The 17317-nt window shown below is 33.7% G+C and overlaps 1 long non-coding RNA gene across 1 annotated transcript in view; it reads right to left on the bottom strand.

Annotated features, from left to right (window-relative positions):
• Window positions 1-17317, bottom strand: part of LOC110255677 — a 793233-nt gene that overhangs the window by 158013 nt on the left and 617903 nt on the right. Inside the window, exon 10 of the long non-coding RNA XR_002336321.1 lies at window positions 2642-2862. This is a non-coding gene — a long non-coding RNA (uncharacterized LOC110255677). The remainder of the gene's footprint in view (window positions 1-2641; window positions 2863-17317) is intronic.

Genomic DNA, 17317 nt, shown 5'->3' with positions numbered 1-17317 from the left:
GTTACTCTAGCATTCTGTGAACTGGTAAACTTATAAATGCATTTTATAATTTCTAGAAATACTTTTTTCTCAGAGTAGATTGTTCAATGTGGCACAAAACATGTTTAATAAACCCAAATATCTTTAGTTTATCTATAAAAGGAAGAAAAATGTGGATAAACCTATGTTTAGTAATTGTTTTGGTATTTTTTCTTATCTGAAAATTACTTTATTCAATACATTATACATCATTTAGTTCATCTCAGTATAAGTTTAAAGTTTCAAGTTATCCAAAAGATTTTGTAAACTATGTTTAAGTAAATATATTTTATGTAAAGCCTAACTGTTGGAAATTTTTATTTACACATTTATCTCATATCTATTTAATTTACTTTTTAAAAGTTATGTTTAGTCTTAAAAATTTCATGAGCCATTAAGCAGTAATAATATTCTCTCTCTTTATTGACAAATTCTCTGAGAGACCATAGGTTTATTTAACTTTTCGTCAAACTATGGAGCATAAAATTACATTTCTACATTATATTTAATACTGAAAACTCTAAAGAAATGTATGTTTTAATTAAATCAACCAACACACCAGATTTGTTTAAAAAATTTTCCTAAATTTCATGAACTTGAGAAACATCTGGGCTAGTTTCTGTATTTCTGAGAGGGACGAACACTTAACATCCCTGGCAATACTGAAAAACCCTCAAAGATATTATGGACCCCAAATCCAGAGCTGATTCCAAAAACAGCCAAAAATAAAGGACTTAAGACAATTTCCCTGAGAGCTGCAACAGTGGGTAGAACTTTAGCTGCAAATAGAGTGCAACCCACATTTTTATCTGCCTGTATTTTGGGACCCTCAACCTGGTGATTGAACTGCCTGCAAACACAAGAACCTGCATGTCCCAGGCAGGGAGAAAGCCAAGCCCAATTCTCAGGACACAAAGCAAGACAAACAGAAGGTAATAGCTGTTTCTGGAAGAGAAAGGATGAACAACCAATGCGTTCTTCAAAACCAAATTTACAAAAATGTAAATTTGGAAAGGAAAGAACTATGTTCATTTTCACTTTCCTCTCTCCTCCAGGCACTACCGCTGACTGATAAGAATTCTCATGCTTTTGCAGATTTCCACAAGTTTTCCCAGGATCCCATCTGCATGCTCTGGAGGGAGTGGGGTTTAGAGAATGTAATTTGGGTATATACCAGAACTTAGCCAGGTTTTCCATTACTTTTTGTTTCCCCTTGGCTGTTTAAGGGGATAATTGGTAGTAATTTACTGGAGCATCCCTCAGGGTCCCAGCAACCCTGGGAATGGCCCAAATGCTGCCCTTGTCTGAGAGTTGATAATGGGGATATTCAAGTTGGTGTGAAAGGGTTTGCCTCTTATTTATGATCTTGTAGTCTTTCAGAGTGGAAAGGCAATTAAAGTAGAGCATTTGTAGACTGAGTGGTCAGATAAAGAAGAGCTGAAAGGGATTAGTAAGTCACATCAGTCTTACAGTTACCTGTTTTAGGTACCTCTTATGTCCCTATTTTTTCACTAGCTTTTTGCAATGAACCTTTTCAATGAAGCTATTTTGGAATTTTTAATTTTTGGAGGCTTCTTCATGGCAACTGAATATCTCATTCTATTTGTTTGATTTGAGAAATCTCTGCTTTCACATGCACTTCTAAAATGAACAGTTTTGTAAATGGGATATTCTTTATTAATGGCTATTGCAACTCTAGGTTGTCTTAGTGAGATTTTGCCATTTTTTTAGATATCAATAGCTTCCAGGATCACAGTTCTTAGGCATAAGCAGAAGTGGTGTGCTTAATTCTTTGATCTCATTTCTTTAGCTAAGCCTTCAGTCTCGTAAACCCAGATTAATACCTAACAGGGATGTGTCACTGAGTTGGGTATTTTGTGGTGTGTTACAATGTACCTCTATACTCAGAAATTTTCCTGAGGTTATTTGGTGAATTGACTAATGCCAATTTAACCAATCTATCCTAGCTCAGCAGTTTTCGTTAAGTGGCAAGCACTCTAAAAGCTTTGTTTTTAATGTAGAAACAGTTGTATTTCTAACAGCTTTTAAATGCTCAAGACTTGCCCATCCATTTTGTAGTTTTGGCTTCTGAGATTCCCACTAGCAATAGATCTATTATTCCTTTACAAGATTTCTTTATAGTGACAGACCTAATGGTTTTTAAAAGTTCATTTTGTGCCTACTTAGATTTTGATATATTATTCAAAAAAAACCAAAAACAAACAAACAAAAAAAAAAAAATCTGAATGTCTTGTCTTACTTTATTTCTTCAAGTCCCCGAGTGGTTTATGCTGTGGCTTTACCTCACAGCTTTGCAAGTTCCCTAACTGCTGCCATCTACTTACTCCTTTTACATCGAAGGACACCTATTATTTTATCTGGGAAATAACCTTCCCTAATTCAACCAGATTTACTCCTTCTAGCTGTCTGTGCACAGCTCCTGGGACCTGTCAGAATCTCCCAAAGGGGCTTCCCTTGTAAATGGGGTCAGTTAAAAACCCAAATGTTGCAGCTCTGAAGTCTTTCGCACCCCAATTTTCTACATGGAAGTTTTATGATAACCATATTCGAAGAGCTCAGATCACAAGACAAGCACCGTGTATGTAATCTGGGAGAAGCTTACCCAAGATCCCTGGAGAGTGGCTCAAGAGGTGGTGAACCAAAAGGAGTCTGGGGTACCTTCCCCTGGGTCTAGAGGCTGTTCCCGGAAGCTTCAAACACTTTAGCAGCTTTCTTTGGGTCAAGTCTTGTGAAAAACTTAGTTATGAGTTTGATGTCCTTCATTCAAGGGAAAATGACTCATGGAGTGGGATCACAAGCAGAGTAGCCTTCTTCCCAAGGGATCTGGAGCAAGAGTGAATTTTATAGAGCATTAGTAGAGGCAGGCAATGCAAAGCAGGGCATGATGGGCAAGAAGGCGAGTGATTTCCATATGATGCCCGTAGGTCCTATTTTCCATAGTAAAATAAGCTAGAGCTGAGTTGGAGGATTGTGTTTGGTGTAGGTCGGGTTTCTCTGACAGGTGTTTACAATAAGTGTGGCCAACTTAGGTTTAAATCTGTGATGTGGGCTGGGCTGCTGGAGCAGCCTCCTTTTTGTGAGTCCTAGTATGCAAATAAACTTAATTACTGAGCAACTCCACTCATAGGAATGTATCCAACAAAAATGGAGGCATATGTTTCCAAATTCATGGTTATTAATGCTCAGAGCAGCTTTATTTGACTCACGCTAGAAAAACACCCAGTGACCAGGAACAATAAAACAAACCAATGATTGTGGTATATCTATTTGAATACTATGGAGGAATGAAAATTAAAAAAAATCTATTTCTGAGTAGGCCCCTATGAGGCCTTCCCAAAATAAACAGCTATCCATGTCCTCTGCCTGTCTTTTGTTAGTAGAAAACCTTTAATCAAAGAATAAAAATAATCATAGGAGTGAGAAAATGCAGGAAAAATGGAAAACAGCCAAGCAAGACAAAACAATAAGAATTTAGCCATTAAGCAAAATCAAAGCCATTTAGTTCTTCGTCAAGGACTGCAGATAATATTGTGAGCTATGTCCTTTGAGCTGTTCTGCAGACACTGAAACCCCACCAGGTGGAAGAAGTTAATGGAATGCTGCCTACAATCATGTGAATCCCAGACCAGCTGGAACCAGAAGGTTGATGATGCTTCCAATTACCACGCCACCAACCAATTAGAAGAATGTCCACAGTTGATCATGCCCTGCTCCTTAGACACTGTAAGACTCCTCACCACTGCCTCCAGGGGAGGACACAAGGTTTTGAGGGCACTAGAGTGCTGTGGCCTCCTTTGCCTGGCAAAGCAAAAAGACTATTTTTTTCTACTTCAACTGTGATTCAATTTAGTGCCTCAGTGCTGGTATACAGAGACCGAGTTTCGGAAACTAATGCCCCACACAACAACATGTGAATCTCACAAACCTTATATTGGACAGCAGAAGTGAGACTTAAATGAGAATTAATGTATTCTTAGATTGTATAAAGCAGGTGAAATTAATTAATCTATTGTGACAGACTTTGTAATTAGTGACTAGGAGAGGGCACGAGGGGAATCCCTGGATGCAGGTAATGAAATATTTGTGATCTAATTAGTTGTTGCAGGTGAAAATATATAGACTCACTATCTGTGTAGGGTTTTATAGATATATTAGATTTTAGTGAAAGATGCACATAATAAAAAATGAATAATTCAGAGGCAAGAAACTAGTTTGGAGTAGATTAGTAATATAGTGAGAAGTGGCTGAATCTATTTTGAAGGTAGAGGCAATACTATATTCTGAAAACTGAATGTGTAATGTGAGAGAAATAAATTATAGATGTCTTCCAAGAAACTAAAAAGTTAAACTTATCGTAAAAAAGAAGCATTAGCAAGGTTTTGGAGGTAAGATCATGTACTTGGTTTGTGACATACTAAGGTACACGTGCTGTCATACAGTCAAGTGCAGATCAAGTAGGGAATTTCATATACCCATAGATAGCTCAAAAGAGAAATCATAGAAAAATTAAGGATTCAGCAAAGTCGAAAGAAAAAATAATCAAAAAGGATATACAGAGCAACCCATCAAGGTGGTATATGCATAATAATATTATGGAATTATACCTCATTAAGAAAAATTTTAGAGATACAAGAAAAATGCATGCTTATAAAATGTCAAGTTCGAAAGGACAGAATTATATACACAACTCCTCAGGAAAAAAAAAATAAACAGATAAAGAGCCAGACAAACAATAATTTGGATGTAAGAATACTGGTGAAACAAATAACACATTTGGTCTAATTGGCATAGAGAGAGCAATGACTATAGTATAATATACATGCTCTTTTCAAGCATGAGTGAATCATTGTATAATTGAACACGAAAAACCAAGCCTCAAAAATATGAAATGATTGTACTTAAAAAGTTCTTGAAAGATGATACATCTTTATTAAATATATAGCAGGCTTAGATACTGGCATGAACTGGGAGAGTCTTATGTCCAATATCCCATATCCATGGAGAGATATATGACATATTGAAAATATCTTTAGATAATACACTTTGTGATAACCATATTTATAAATTAATAAAATATTTTAAAAATATTCAGAATAAATCTTAACTCATGGATCACAATAATGTAACAAAGGAAATTACAATGCGCTTAGAACTAATACTTTTTACAAATTATATTATATAAATTCATATAAATTATAAAGTACAAGTTTATATTACCTAAATTTATTATATAAATTCTATCATCTCAATTGGTTCTTTAAAACAACACTTCTCAATCTTTTTGTTTTCAGAATTTCTTTATAATCCTAGACATTATTGAAAAGCCTAAGATATTTTGTGTATATAGGTGTTATCTTTCAATCTTCTCAGTAATCAAAATTAAGCTGAGAAATTTTTAACATGCAAGATTATACAAGCACACGTTTATGAACATAGGAAATAGCACTAAATTAATCTGAGTTTTCAACACCAAAGCTTATCCTTGAGACGACTCATGATCTCAACTTGTCTCCCAAACTGATTACATCCCTTTATGATGTGTATTCAACCCGTCACCCCTTCTCACATCACATTGCTAAGCATACAGCTTTAGGGCCTTAAGACATTGCTGATTCCAGCCACTCCAACATTAAATTATGGCTGGGCCATGAGCCACAACTTGACTTGTCTCCGATGCGCTTGCCTACCAGCTCAAGGAAAGATTAATTTTTTCCAAGGGTTTTCTTTTACAATTTCTTATAGGCAGTTTCACCTTGTAGACCCCAGAGCCTTTGTAAAATAAGCAAGTCAAAAATCAAAGATATTTTCTTCTATTTTTTTATCTGCTTGGTCCCATAGGCAGAGAATGAACTTTTTAAAAAATATATAAGAAAGTGGGGAAGAGAAAAATCTCTTTAATAAACCTGTGGCTCTCTTCCTATTACAGATGTTTTACATTGTGTCTACAAATTATCCTTGGCAGAACGACTCAGTTTTTTAGAATAGATATTCTCCAAGGGAAAGAGATGAGAAGTCATCTGCTTTGATGCCACTTCAGCATTTGTGGATTTCGTGAAGGACTAGAACTATGACACCCCTCAGGTACCTACTTTCCTTCTTAAGAAAAGCTGAGGTAAAACTGCTTGATTTACTGCCTTAGAGATGCTTAGAGTGAATGTCTTTTAACTGAATAGATTTCTCCTCTCTTCTTCCAGATAGTTTTCTTTATATTGACTTATTAATCCAAGTAATTTCTAGAAGGGTCATTTAAGACTGGCTCTTTTGGCCCTTGTTGAAATTTATTCTCTCACTCAGAAGAACACCCACTCAAAGTTTATCAGGTATATTCAGCCAATTAATGGAAAAAAAGCTCACTAACACAGACATCTTTCAGGGTTCAAAAACCTTTAATTATGAAATAATGACCAGGACTCTTAACAAAATTCTCTTACTACTGGGGACCTCACGGATGAAATCAGCATTTTTCTCACAATTGTTTAAACACAAACACAGTAAAATTACAGTGTGACAGACAGATCCGTCTCCTGGTGTTCACGCATTTGTGTCATCCAGTTCTTCTGAGTATAGATGGGACTTGTGATTTGTTTCCAGCCACTGGAACACAGCCAAGGTGAGGGAATGTACTTAACTATGTGTGTAATTGCATACAAGTGTAGCTCTCATCTTCATCAAATCTCTTTTGCCTTTGTTAGTTTTGAAGGAGCAAGCTGTCAGGAATTCTACAGCTGCAAGTAAAGGGGATTCTCCAACCACCTATGAGAGTTTAGAAGCAGATACTTTCCACTCAAATTCCCAGTGGGAACCCTGTCCAGGGGAACACATTGCTTATAGCTTTGTGAGGTCCTAAACAGAGGATCCAGCTAAGGCATGGCCAGAATCCTGATCCACAGTAACTAGAAGAAATTCTGTGTGCGTTGCTTTCAGTTACTAACGTTGCTGTCATTCGTTTTGCAGCAAAGGAAACAAAACAAAAACTAATACACATAGCACCATCACTTTCAGTCGAAAGGGGGATGTTTTTCTCTGTTTTATTTTTCCTCAAGTGAACATTTTCACTGATCTAATTCTAAAAATGTCTGTGCTATGCTGCATTGGAGAGTACATGGATTCTTTGGTTACACAGTGGAACTCTTTCTTTTATTCATGCTGGAGAGGAGGAGTTTCTACAAAGGGAGATGTTATAGTTAAGTCATTATTTAATCTAAATCTAAGTGGTTGGTTGAAGAACCACCATAATTCTCTCCTATTTTCCTGTAGCAAATTATAACCTATAATATTTTAAATTTTATTTATTCTATTTCTTTTATAACTAAACATGTACTATACATAGCTACATCCAAAATAAATGTATTCTAATACTTTGTGACCTGATGCAGAATATTTAAAAATACTACTATAAAAATATTTAATATTATATCATCTAGGATAAGTGATATTTATACCTCAGTATTACCCCTAAAACAGATAAATTAGGGATCAGACCCACATCCTCATGGACATGTTACAAACCCTAACCAGAAGAGAAACTTAACATTACTGTTGTTATTATATTTGATGAAATTTAAAATTTTATGTGTGCTTTTTTTTCTTCTTTGTTCAGGGTCACACCTGAAGCATTTGAAAGTTCCCAGGCTAGGGGTCAAATCAGAGCTGCAGCTGCTGGTGTGTACCATGGCCACAGCAACCACAAGAATGCCAGATCTGAAATGTATCTGTGACCTATACTGCAGCTCACAGCAGCACCAGATCCTTAACCCACTGAACAAGGTCAGGGATCAAACCCAAATTTTCATAGATACTAGTCTACTGAGCAACAATAGAAACTCCTATCTATGCTATTAATAACTCAAGAAAAAAACCCAAAATTTCCCACTGTTACACACTGCTTTCATCAGTGAATTACTAATATTTGTAGATTTGTATTCACTTTTCAACATAAAGCGCTCCTTGACATTATCTTAAAAAGGAGATTTACAAAAATTAGTATTATTCAAAGTCTTCACAGTAAAGGGGAATATGGTCACTCTCTGTTACTTGGAAAAAAAAAATCAAGATTGTGTTTTTTTACTTGAAGCAATAGAAAAAATTATTTTTGACAGAATTTTGAATAATTCTAATAAAAGGCTTTTATTTCTAATATTGTCAGTAGATTCTGTCTTGATGATCCTCACTCTAAGAAGCTGCTCTTAAATACCTGTCTCAAGAGACTAGTGAAACTGCACAGATCTTTAAAAAAAAAAAAAAAAATCCTTCCGTTTATTCTAGAGGGACAGACCAAATTGGAGTTGAAAAGCGAATCTTTCTTTTTTACCTCATTATGTGAATGACACCTTACTAAATTATTTACTTCATTAATTACTTAAGTATTCACTCAATTCATCACTTAATTAATCTAATCAATCATGTGCTATGGCCTCCTATTATAAGGCCAATCGATCTTCTAGCTTCTTATTTCAACAGCTTGTCTTGAAGCTCTTGCAATGCAGAAACTGGGCTTTACAACTGTTTTCATTATATACAGACTCTAGGAGACATTCTTTTCAATAAAATCATTATTGATAACATCAATAAAGAATTCCACTTTGAGCGACAAAGATGGGCATTTAATGAAATGGCAGTCCTATAAGAGCAGTAGCCTCTTGAAACTTCCTAAGAAGTTTGAGTCCTATTCCTATGCCAGGAAGTGCAGAATCATTTCTCTTGTGTTGCTATACTCCTTTGTATTGATTACAGATCCAATACCACACACACACACACACACACACACACACACACACACACACCAATGAAACAAAAAAACCTTTTTGAACACTGATATTAAGACCATCAAAAAACCAAACCAAATCTGGGGAATTTGGAAACGCTAATTTTTTGAATGATATTTATTTTTTCCATTATAGTTGGTTTACAGTGTTCTTTCAATGTTCTACTGTACAGCAAAGTGACCCAGTTGGAAATGCTAAATTTAGAGTATTAAGATAGAATTTCTCTACCAGTATGCTCTCCTTTTCTGCCCTTCATAGATCCTCAAATCAGGTTACATTATTGAGAAAATGTAAGAAATCTGTGTAAGCTATGACTACCACTTCTTCTAAATGACTGTTTTCCATTGCCTGGCTGCAGCTTTTGAAAACTTTCAAAGAACATAGTTTTATGACAGCATGCTCTATTTCCAGGAGGGAGTATATTTCCCACTAGGCTAAGAGGAGTATTTTTAACTTCTCTTCAGTTTTCTCATGTGTTATATAATCTTAAAATTTAGATAAAAAGAGGCTTGGATTGTCCCATTTAAAAAACTAGCCCTCTATTTCATATACAACATCCATTACCTTAAATGCATTAATTTTCAAAATTTTTCCTGACAGTTGTTTCGTTTTTTGAAATTCATCAAGCTTATCCTGAAAATAATTTCTCATGACACATTATCTTCATTCAATCTATTAAAGTTATTTTTGTCTATTCAATGATATAAAAATAAATACCTTTGCAAACGTGATTTAGTATTAGCAAATGACGATATTTTTTTATTTTTGTAGTAGAACTATTCATTGAAAAATCCAATGATTCTAAAATCTGTACCTATTTTTAACTTCATGAAAGCTCAGAAATTTGATTCTCTTTCCTCTCAATCTACATGTATTTATAAAATAAGGCAGTTGCTTCACTGTCAACCTCCCCCATCCTCTATGCCAAGACCTATGTTAGTTGTAAAATTTGCATATAACATTTGAATGCAGAAAATTCCCATATTAATTTCACCCCTTTTTAGCCCAGTTACTACATAGTTCTAATTGGTTATGACTGTGGAAAAAACTATGAGTTAATGTGATAAGCTCTATACTTTGATGTTCCTGTTGATCCTGATACAATGTTTCTCCTTTATCATCCATTCAAAATTTTCCTCACACTGGACACTTATTTCTGCTGTGTAGTTTATTTCCTTGGTGTGTCACTCCTAAGTGGTCTAAGCTGCTCACAACCATGCCCTGGTAAGGGTATGGTTGCTCTACTAGCCAATTTACAGTTAGGACACTGGGGATGGGAGAACAAAAAGATATTCTATTGGATCAACTGCAGGCTGAACATATCCCTTCGTGTCTTCATTAGGTAGAAGAAACCTTGCCACCCATGATGATCAGGGTCAAACATCCCTGAAGCTATAAATACTGCTATAGCTTCCTGGCATGAGGAGCCCAAAGTAACCCTCCAGAAGTTATAATTTCAACTTCAGTCAGTGAGTCTCTTATTGTGTCTCCAGGTAGAAGCATCTCTCTTTCCAAGGACCTTTGGAGATACAGGGACTATAGATACAGGGATAGGAGGCATAAATTTTCAAGGAGGCCATTTGGATCAACTCCTTATGTTTTTTTTTTTTTTTTTTTCTGGAGAGCCCTGACTTGGACAGATGTCACTGACTAAAGATTTTGAAACATTTGGGAACATATAAAGCTAATGAGCTTGAATTGAAATGAACCAGAATGAGAAACCGTCAAAATAATGCCTTACTGGTGGAATGGGCTGCTGAAACAATTAGTGACAGATTTCCAGACTGAGACCTGAGAGAATCTTGGTATTTTGTTGTCACAGGGACAGGATATAGAGAACAAGGGCAACCTCTGTAGCTGACTGCTACATGGGAATGACATTTCCTATCACTAACCATCAAATGAATATTGAAATGTTAGCTGACTGGGAAAAAAACAAACATATTGGTAATTGTCAGGGTTTTTTTTAACATGAGTACTATTCTATCTCACCAATGTATTTGTATTCTTAGAATAGGCAAAATAAATATTGGATATAATTCTAAAGATATTTAAAATTAAGATTCACTCTTAAAATAATATCTTGAGATAATTGTGCATTTGGTACAATGTATTTTTTCCTACGGTGAAGTTAAAATTAAGTAGCAGAAATACATAGGGAAATTCAGATAAGTTTGGACCTAAGATTGGTTAAGTTCTTTTTTATTGAAAGATTGAAAGGAGATTATAGGGATAAAGAGTATATAATTTTATAGAATAAATTCTAGACAAAATTTCTATAAGTTATAGGCTAACTTAAAATCCTACCAAGATCTTAGAGGTCTATAAAGCTCCCTTGAGTTTCTGTGTTACTCTGGAAACCGAATCAATATTTTCTCCCACATGCCTAAAACAGCTTTTTAACAAAAGGAAAAGAATAAAAATAAGATATAATTTTCTAGTTACCCAAGGTGACTACTTGAGCCTCTGGAATCAGAATTAAATTTTAGAATTAATAATCTTAAATTCTTATTAGACTTTACATTGTAATTGAACTTTCATTACTAGTATAATGACTTTATACTTTTTCATAAATTACTTTTATTACTCTTATGCATTTGTTTTTTAGATGTAGAAAGCAGTATGGTTAGTAGGAATATTTAGAGCATGCTATATGCTCAAAGCCACTTGGAAACTTTCCTTAGAGAGTGTGTGGGTGTGTTCCTCCATGTGTATGTTTGAGTAATTATGTTTCTAAAGCATTTTTATCCTTAGGTCTGTATTTCTCTATTATTTCCCACCCACCCCTCCTTGGCTTCTGCCCAATGGACCTATTTTTTTTATTTTAAAGTGATAAAGAATGAAAATAAAAATCAGATATGAAATTTTTTTTTTCTAATGAAGGAGATGAGGTACATCAACTGACAATTTTCTGATGACAGTTATGTGATGAATAGTAGAGGAAGAATGAACAGAGTGTCTGGACTTGGCTTTCCCTTTACAAAGACTAGTTTCTCATCTCTTGTACCTTGATATGGGAGAAATAAGTAACTCGAAGAGTGAACATAAGTTACTATTTAATTTTGGGGGGAGAGACAATGTTGGACATTGCGCTGCTTGTTTGGAAGGCATCTGACTTGTCCTGAACCTGAAACTCCCCATTAAAAAATGGGGCCAAAACTAAATTTTGCCTAATTCCTAGTGATGATCAGGTATGCCCCCTACTTTTACCATTGCCATGAAGAACAGAAGGGTTAAATATTTACATAATGTCTTTAAAAGAAAGGTGTTGGTAATGAGATTTATAGATACACTCAATTCATAGTCATAACACATGATTATGTCTAGAACACTGGAATAATTCATTTTTCTTTCAATTCTGAGAGCTTTTAATAAATTAAATATGATACCAATGAACAAGGTAGACACCTGGGATACTTTATAAGTGTCATTTAAAAATTAATTTCAATAGTCAGACTATTAAAACACCAAGAGCTACTGACAATAAAAATGTTGACATAATATTTTTATTATTCTTTATCTTATTATTATTATTGTAAAGTGACAGTGATATAGGAAATATCTTTATTTACCATTGAAAATAATTTGTGCTGAAACCATGCAAGTAAAATATAAAAATTGTCCTAAGAAATTTGTAAATAATTTAATTCAGTACCTGAATCTTAAGAGAAAGGTACTTAAATTCCAGATTCAAATGGCATTTGTTACTAAATTAATTACCAATAATATAAACATATAGATGTAAATACTACCATATTATTAGTATTGCTTAAAAATATATGGAGTCCTCAGTTTATCTTTATTAGCATTTATCATCATTGATTTGAGGCAAGTATTAAATTATTAAGCATATATCTATATCTTAATTATATCTATCCATCTATATGTATAGATGTGTATGTGTGTGTGTATATATATATATATAATTCCACAGTTTAAAATACATTTTATCAATAATACCCTGCTTGTGATATAGAAGATGTGGGAAAAGATTCATAGAAGGGAAATCTATTGCTATACAACGTAAAATTTTTTTTTAATTGAATTTCATTAAAACCTAAATTTCAAAAGCACGTGCAGATCACATGGAACACGAAAAAGAACAGAAAAGTAACCCAACCAGATTGTAAGAATATGTTCCATTCTTGGAATTGACATGTGAAGTGAGCCCAGAATTCAGAGACAGACTGACTATAAAAATCCAAAGGGTCCATAAAGGCCACTTTTTGAAAATATCCTAGGAGGAGCTCAGTGATGGTTGAATTCTCATTGTCTGCAAAGCTGAATTATGTGTTCAGGAATACATAGGAATGCATACGTGGTATCTCCCTAACTGATTTTGTTTAAAATATGAAGAGTTAATACCTATGTTGCTTCGTCTTGTTGATATCATGAACCATTCAGAGACTTTTCTCTGATCAAAAGAACCTTGAGATCCCTGTAAATCAGCTTTGAGGATGGCCCATTCAGTGAGATTACCACTTAGATTATTTCCTCTATCCTTTAACAGTGGTCAGTACAGAGTGCAAGATGGAAACAAAACAATGAATCAAAATGGAAAACACTTAATGCCAGCGCTTTAAGGGCCCCTGCCTTTGATTACTGCCTTATGAAGCAGATTTCGGGAGAAATCTTGAACAAATCAATCCCATAGAATTAACTAAATCAAAATAGAGTTGTTTCTCTCTCTGTTTAGGAGCTATGAGAACAAAATGAAATAGAAGCATTATTACGAGGATAAAAAATAAAAATTCCATTTAAACACTTTTCAATCTACACATATCCTTTCTTCACTGGGAAGAAAGGTTTTGTCAGCTAACTTCTAATGTAGAATATTGCTGTGATATATCTAAACATGAAAATTATCAATAAGAGAAAATTATCAATCTATGGCCCTTTAAAAATATAAGCACATATGGTGGTCAAGAAATTGATCAAAATAATGGTCACTTGTCCAAACTATTTGCTTTCAATTCTAGAGAAAGGAAATAATCCTGGTGTTTTGCCAAGCTCGAGAATTTAACTCAGTTTTTTATGAGGTAGACATTATACACACTAAATATAAGAATGAAATCTGGCATCTGCAAATTTTAAGGTCTGTTCTAAAGTTTTTAAAGATGGGAAAAAATTAGTGTTAAAAAAGTTATTTTGGGGAACACTGAGACTAGGGAGAGAAGGCAGTCTCTGCTACATTAAAACTTATTTTCCCAAGTGGGGAGAGGGCTTTTCAAAATGTGTTTAAGGTGATCTATTGATATAATGGATAAATAATGGAATCATATAATGTTTGCAAAGAAAATAGCATGGAAATCTGATGAAAAAATCTGTCAAACGAAGGTACTATTTTTTACTTTATTCCCAAACCACTCAATACCTGAGGCGGTGCTTCTAGCCATGGCTGCTCTCAGAATGTCTGTTTAATATCTCTCTAATAATCAAATCTAAATTTTTTCACCACTTCATTTATGCCTTTATCTTGAATATTTATTGGGTGATCATTCACCCATTTCTAATTTCAGCAATTTTAATGTTTAGGGTTGGAATGTTAGAAAGAAAGATGTAAAACATGATGATCAGAGAAGTTCACTGGAGTTGAAAAATGTGGGAAGAAAGAAGACCCTGAATCCAGGAAATGAGCTGGCAAAAACAGGCCAGAAAACCTGGGACACCACTTACCCCTTGCCACAAAGTCCTGGTACCCATAAAAATCATTTAGGTGGTTAGGTGAAAATATTTATCATCGTTTTAGTGAACTATCAAACAGGCATTCATATTTCTTCTGGTAATCTAAAGTTTCTTTCATGGTACTATAGTACATCCATTCCTTTGTTACTTATGAAATATTTCATACATTCAATGATATAGATGCCATAGTGTATATTAATGCTGAACATCTAATTCCTAAATTCAGCTAACATTACAAGCTAATATCACTTGTGACTCAAGAAAGTTGACTAAGGTTGACCCCACCCATATCTGCAAAAGTGGGTAAATAAATCTTTCTTGGTTGATCACAGACATTTAGAGATTGTATCAGCCTCTGGTTTCTTTTATTGGTTAGAGAATAATTGCCTAGCCCAAGTCAGATGAAAGAGGCTTAATGAAAGAATTTGGTGGGAATCACTGGGACAGAAAATCTTTATTTCCTTTGGAACAGTTAACTATAAAAGTAATATGTATTTCAAGTTGCTGAAGGCTGTTGAGTAGGGAGGCTTACATGACAGTGAATCCACTGAGAGGAAGCATGAACTGGGAGATGTAGAGAGAGATTCAATTGCTATTTGAGCTTTGGCTTTAACTCAAATGAAAATGCCAAACTGAACATGAAATCTTAAGCCTTCAAAAGCCACCATATCCCATTATTGCTTAAACAAGTTTGAGTTGATTTTTCCATCATAAGGAAGCAAGGAATCATGAATAATGAGATGACGGAATAATAATTGATGAAACAAAATTATTAATATTATTTCATTATTGAAAAAAATGAAATAATGTTTAGCAAGGCACCATTACAGTGATAGTAACTATTAATTTGCTAGGTAATAATAAATCTTCTTTTCAAATATTTAAAATAAATATTAAATGAAATGAAATAAATATTGCTATTTAGTAGAAGACATTTCTATATTGCACAGTAAGCACAAAAAATAAAATATCAGTAATTGATTTAAGGGAAAATTTTTTGAGTGACAATTTTCTCTCTGAAAAATTCTAAATATTTTATTTTTTGCATTCATATCTATCAAAAAAATCAAAGTTTACAACCATTACTTTAAATTCTAGGAACAAGGGCATTTCATTTTCTTACTGATATACTTAGATTCATGTAAAAGCATTTTTATCTTTGGTTTTGAAAATTCAAGTCAGAAGCAGTGAAAAGGAAGGGTGTAACCACATATATTTGTGCTGTTTCATTTGTAAACTTCTAGATAAAGACTAAAAGTGCAAAGTAGGTTCTAAAACTATATAACCATTTTAATTAAGGAAAAATGTAGTCTAATGCTATGATAAATTTAACAACCATTGATTTTATAAACTAACTTATAAAATTTGTGTTAATATATTTTAGATTAGAGTTATTGTATTCAAATATATACTTGGAACCTAATCAAACTATAATTTATAAAACCAATATATTTGTAGTTTAAGGTCTGAATCAGGTGCTGTATGGACTTGTTTCCTATCAGCCAATCTGCAAGAAGATCATGGAATAAACTGATTTGAAGATTTAAATTGTTTTCAGTATGTAAACATAATTTTGATATACCTTCTAAAAGTATCTAATACAACTTTCTTTTGGCAAATGCAAGAATTTATTTACCCCTCATAATCTGATTCACATTTTGTAATTCAGGCTGGATTCAGGCTAATTTATACCAAACTAAGATTAACCATTTTCTAATAAATGATTTTCTATTATTTCCTTAATAAACTAAGATTTAGTTGTTCCTAATTTCCTTTTATGACTTAGATGAAATAAATGGTTATTTAGTGATTTTAATATACCTTGGCAGAATGAGAGCTTTAGTTCTTTGAGTTTCTAAATGCAGTGTTGTGGTATATTCCTTTGTGTCTCTTCATTCTCAAGAAGAGTGCCAATCAAGGATAAGAGTTCAATACATATATTGAATGAATGAATACCCACTAAATAACATACATTTATGCTTCTTTATTATACATTATTTCTGTGTGTTTGTTGGACATCATTAAGGACCCTATAATGAAAATGTCATAGTCCAGACAAGTTGGTTTTTGATGAATGACTAACAGATCAATATTCCTCTGTGTGTGGTGTGTTATTTACACTGATTTTATTGAAAGCTGTTTTCTATTTATGTGAAAGTACAAATATCTGGGGGGAGGAAGCTCTAAAACCATAACAATAATGAAAAGTATATCACTTCACTGAGAAAGAGATAGATGAGAATAGTAATTGAACAAAGGCTACCTGCTAGCTTTGCAGAATGAAACAAAAGCTACAAAGTGCTATTTTTTTTAAGTAAAAGAGAATAACTGAGCAACTGCATTTTCCATTGGCTTTAGAGCCTAATATATGTTTAAACAAAGTTGTAATACTAAGGTAAAGCTAAAATCTGTAGCAGTATTAAAATTGTGTATCTTTATTTGATTATTTAGGTTACTGGGATGAAAGGGTACTAAACTATTGGATTGGTCTGGCATTTAGAAGAACCAGCTACAATTTGGCTTTTATATCTGTCATCTTAGGGGATACAAAACCTTGGAAAGACTTATTTTCTTCTCTTTTAAACAAAGAATAACAGCAGGAACAACACAAAGGGCAATCTACTAGATGCTTTGCCAAACTTTAATATAAAGGTATAATGCTCTAATTGCCATAGCTACACCAAAGGTATTCTAGAGGACATTATTTATACCTTATGTCATTGAATAGGAAGGAATACCCTGTAAGATAAAAATTACTAATATTATACAAATGAATTTATGTTTTACAACACATCACCTACTATGTTAGTTTATTACAAAGAGTTATT

The sequence above is a fragment of the Sus scrofa genome, chromosome 10 (assembly GCF_000003025.6).
Source record: "Sus scrofa isolate TJ Tabasco breed Duroc chromosome 10, Sscrofa11.1, whole genome shotgun sequence".
In the NCBI taxonomy this organism is placed as follows: domain Eukaryota; kingdom Metazoa; phylum Chordata; class Mammalia; order Artiodactyla; family Suidae; genus Sus; species Sus scrofa.
This window is presented reverse-complemented; position numbering and strand designations above follow the sequence as displayed.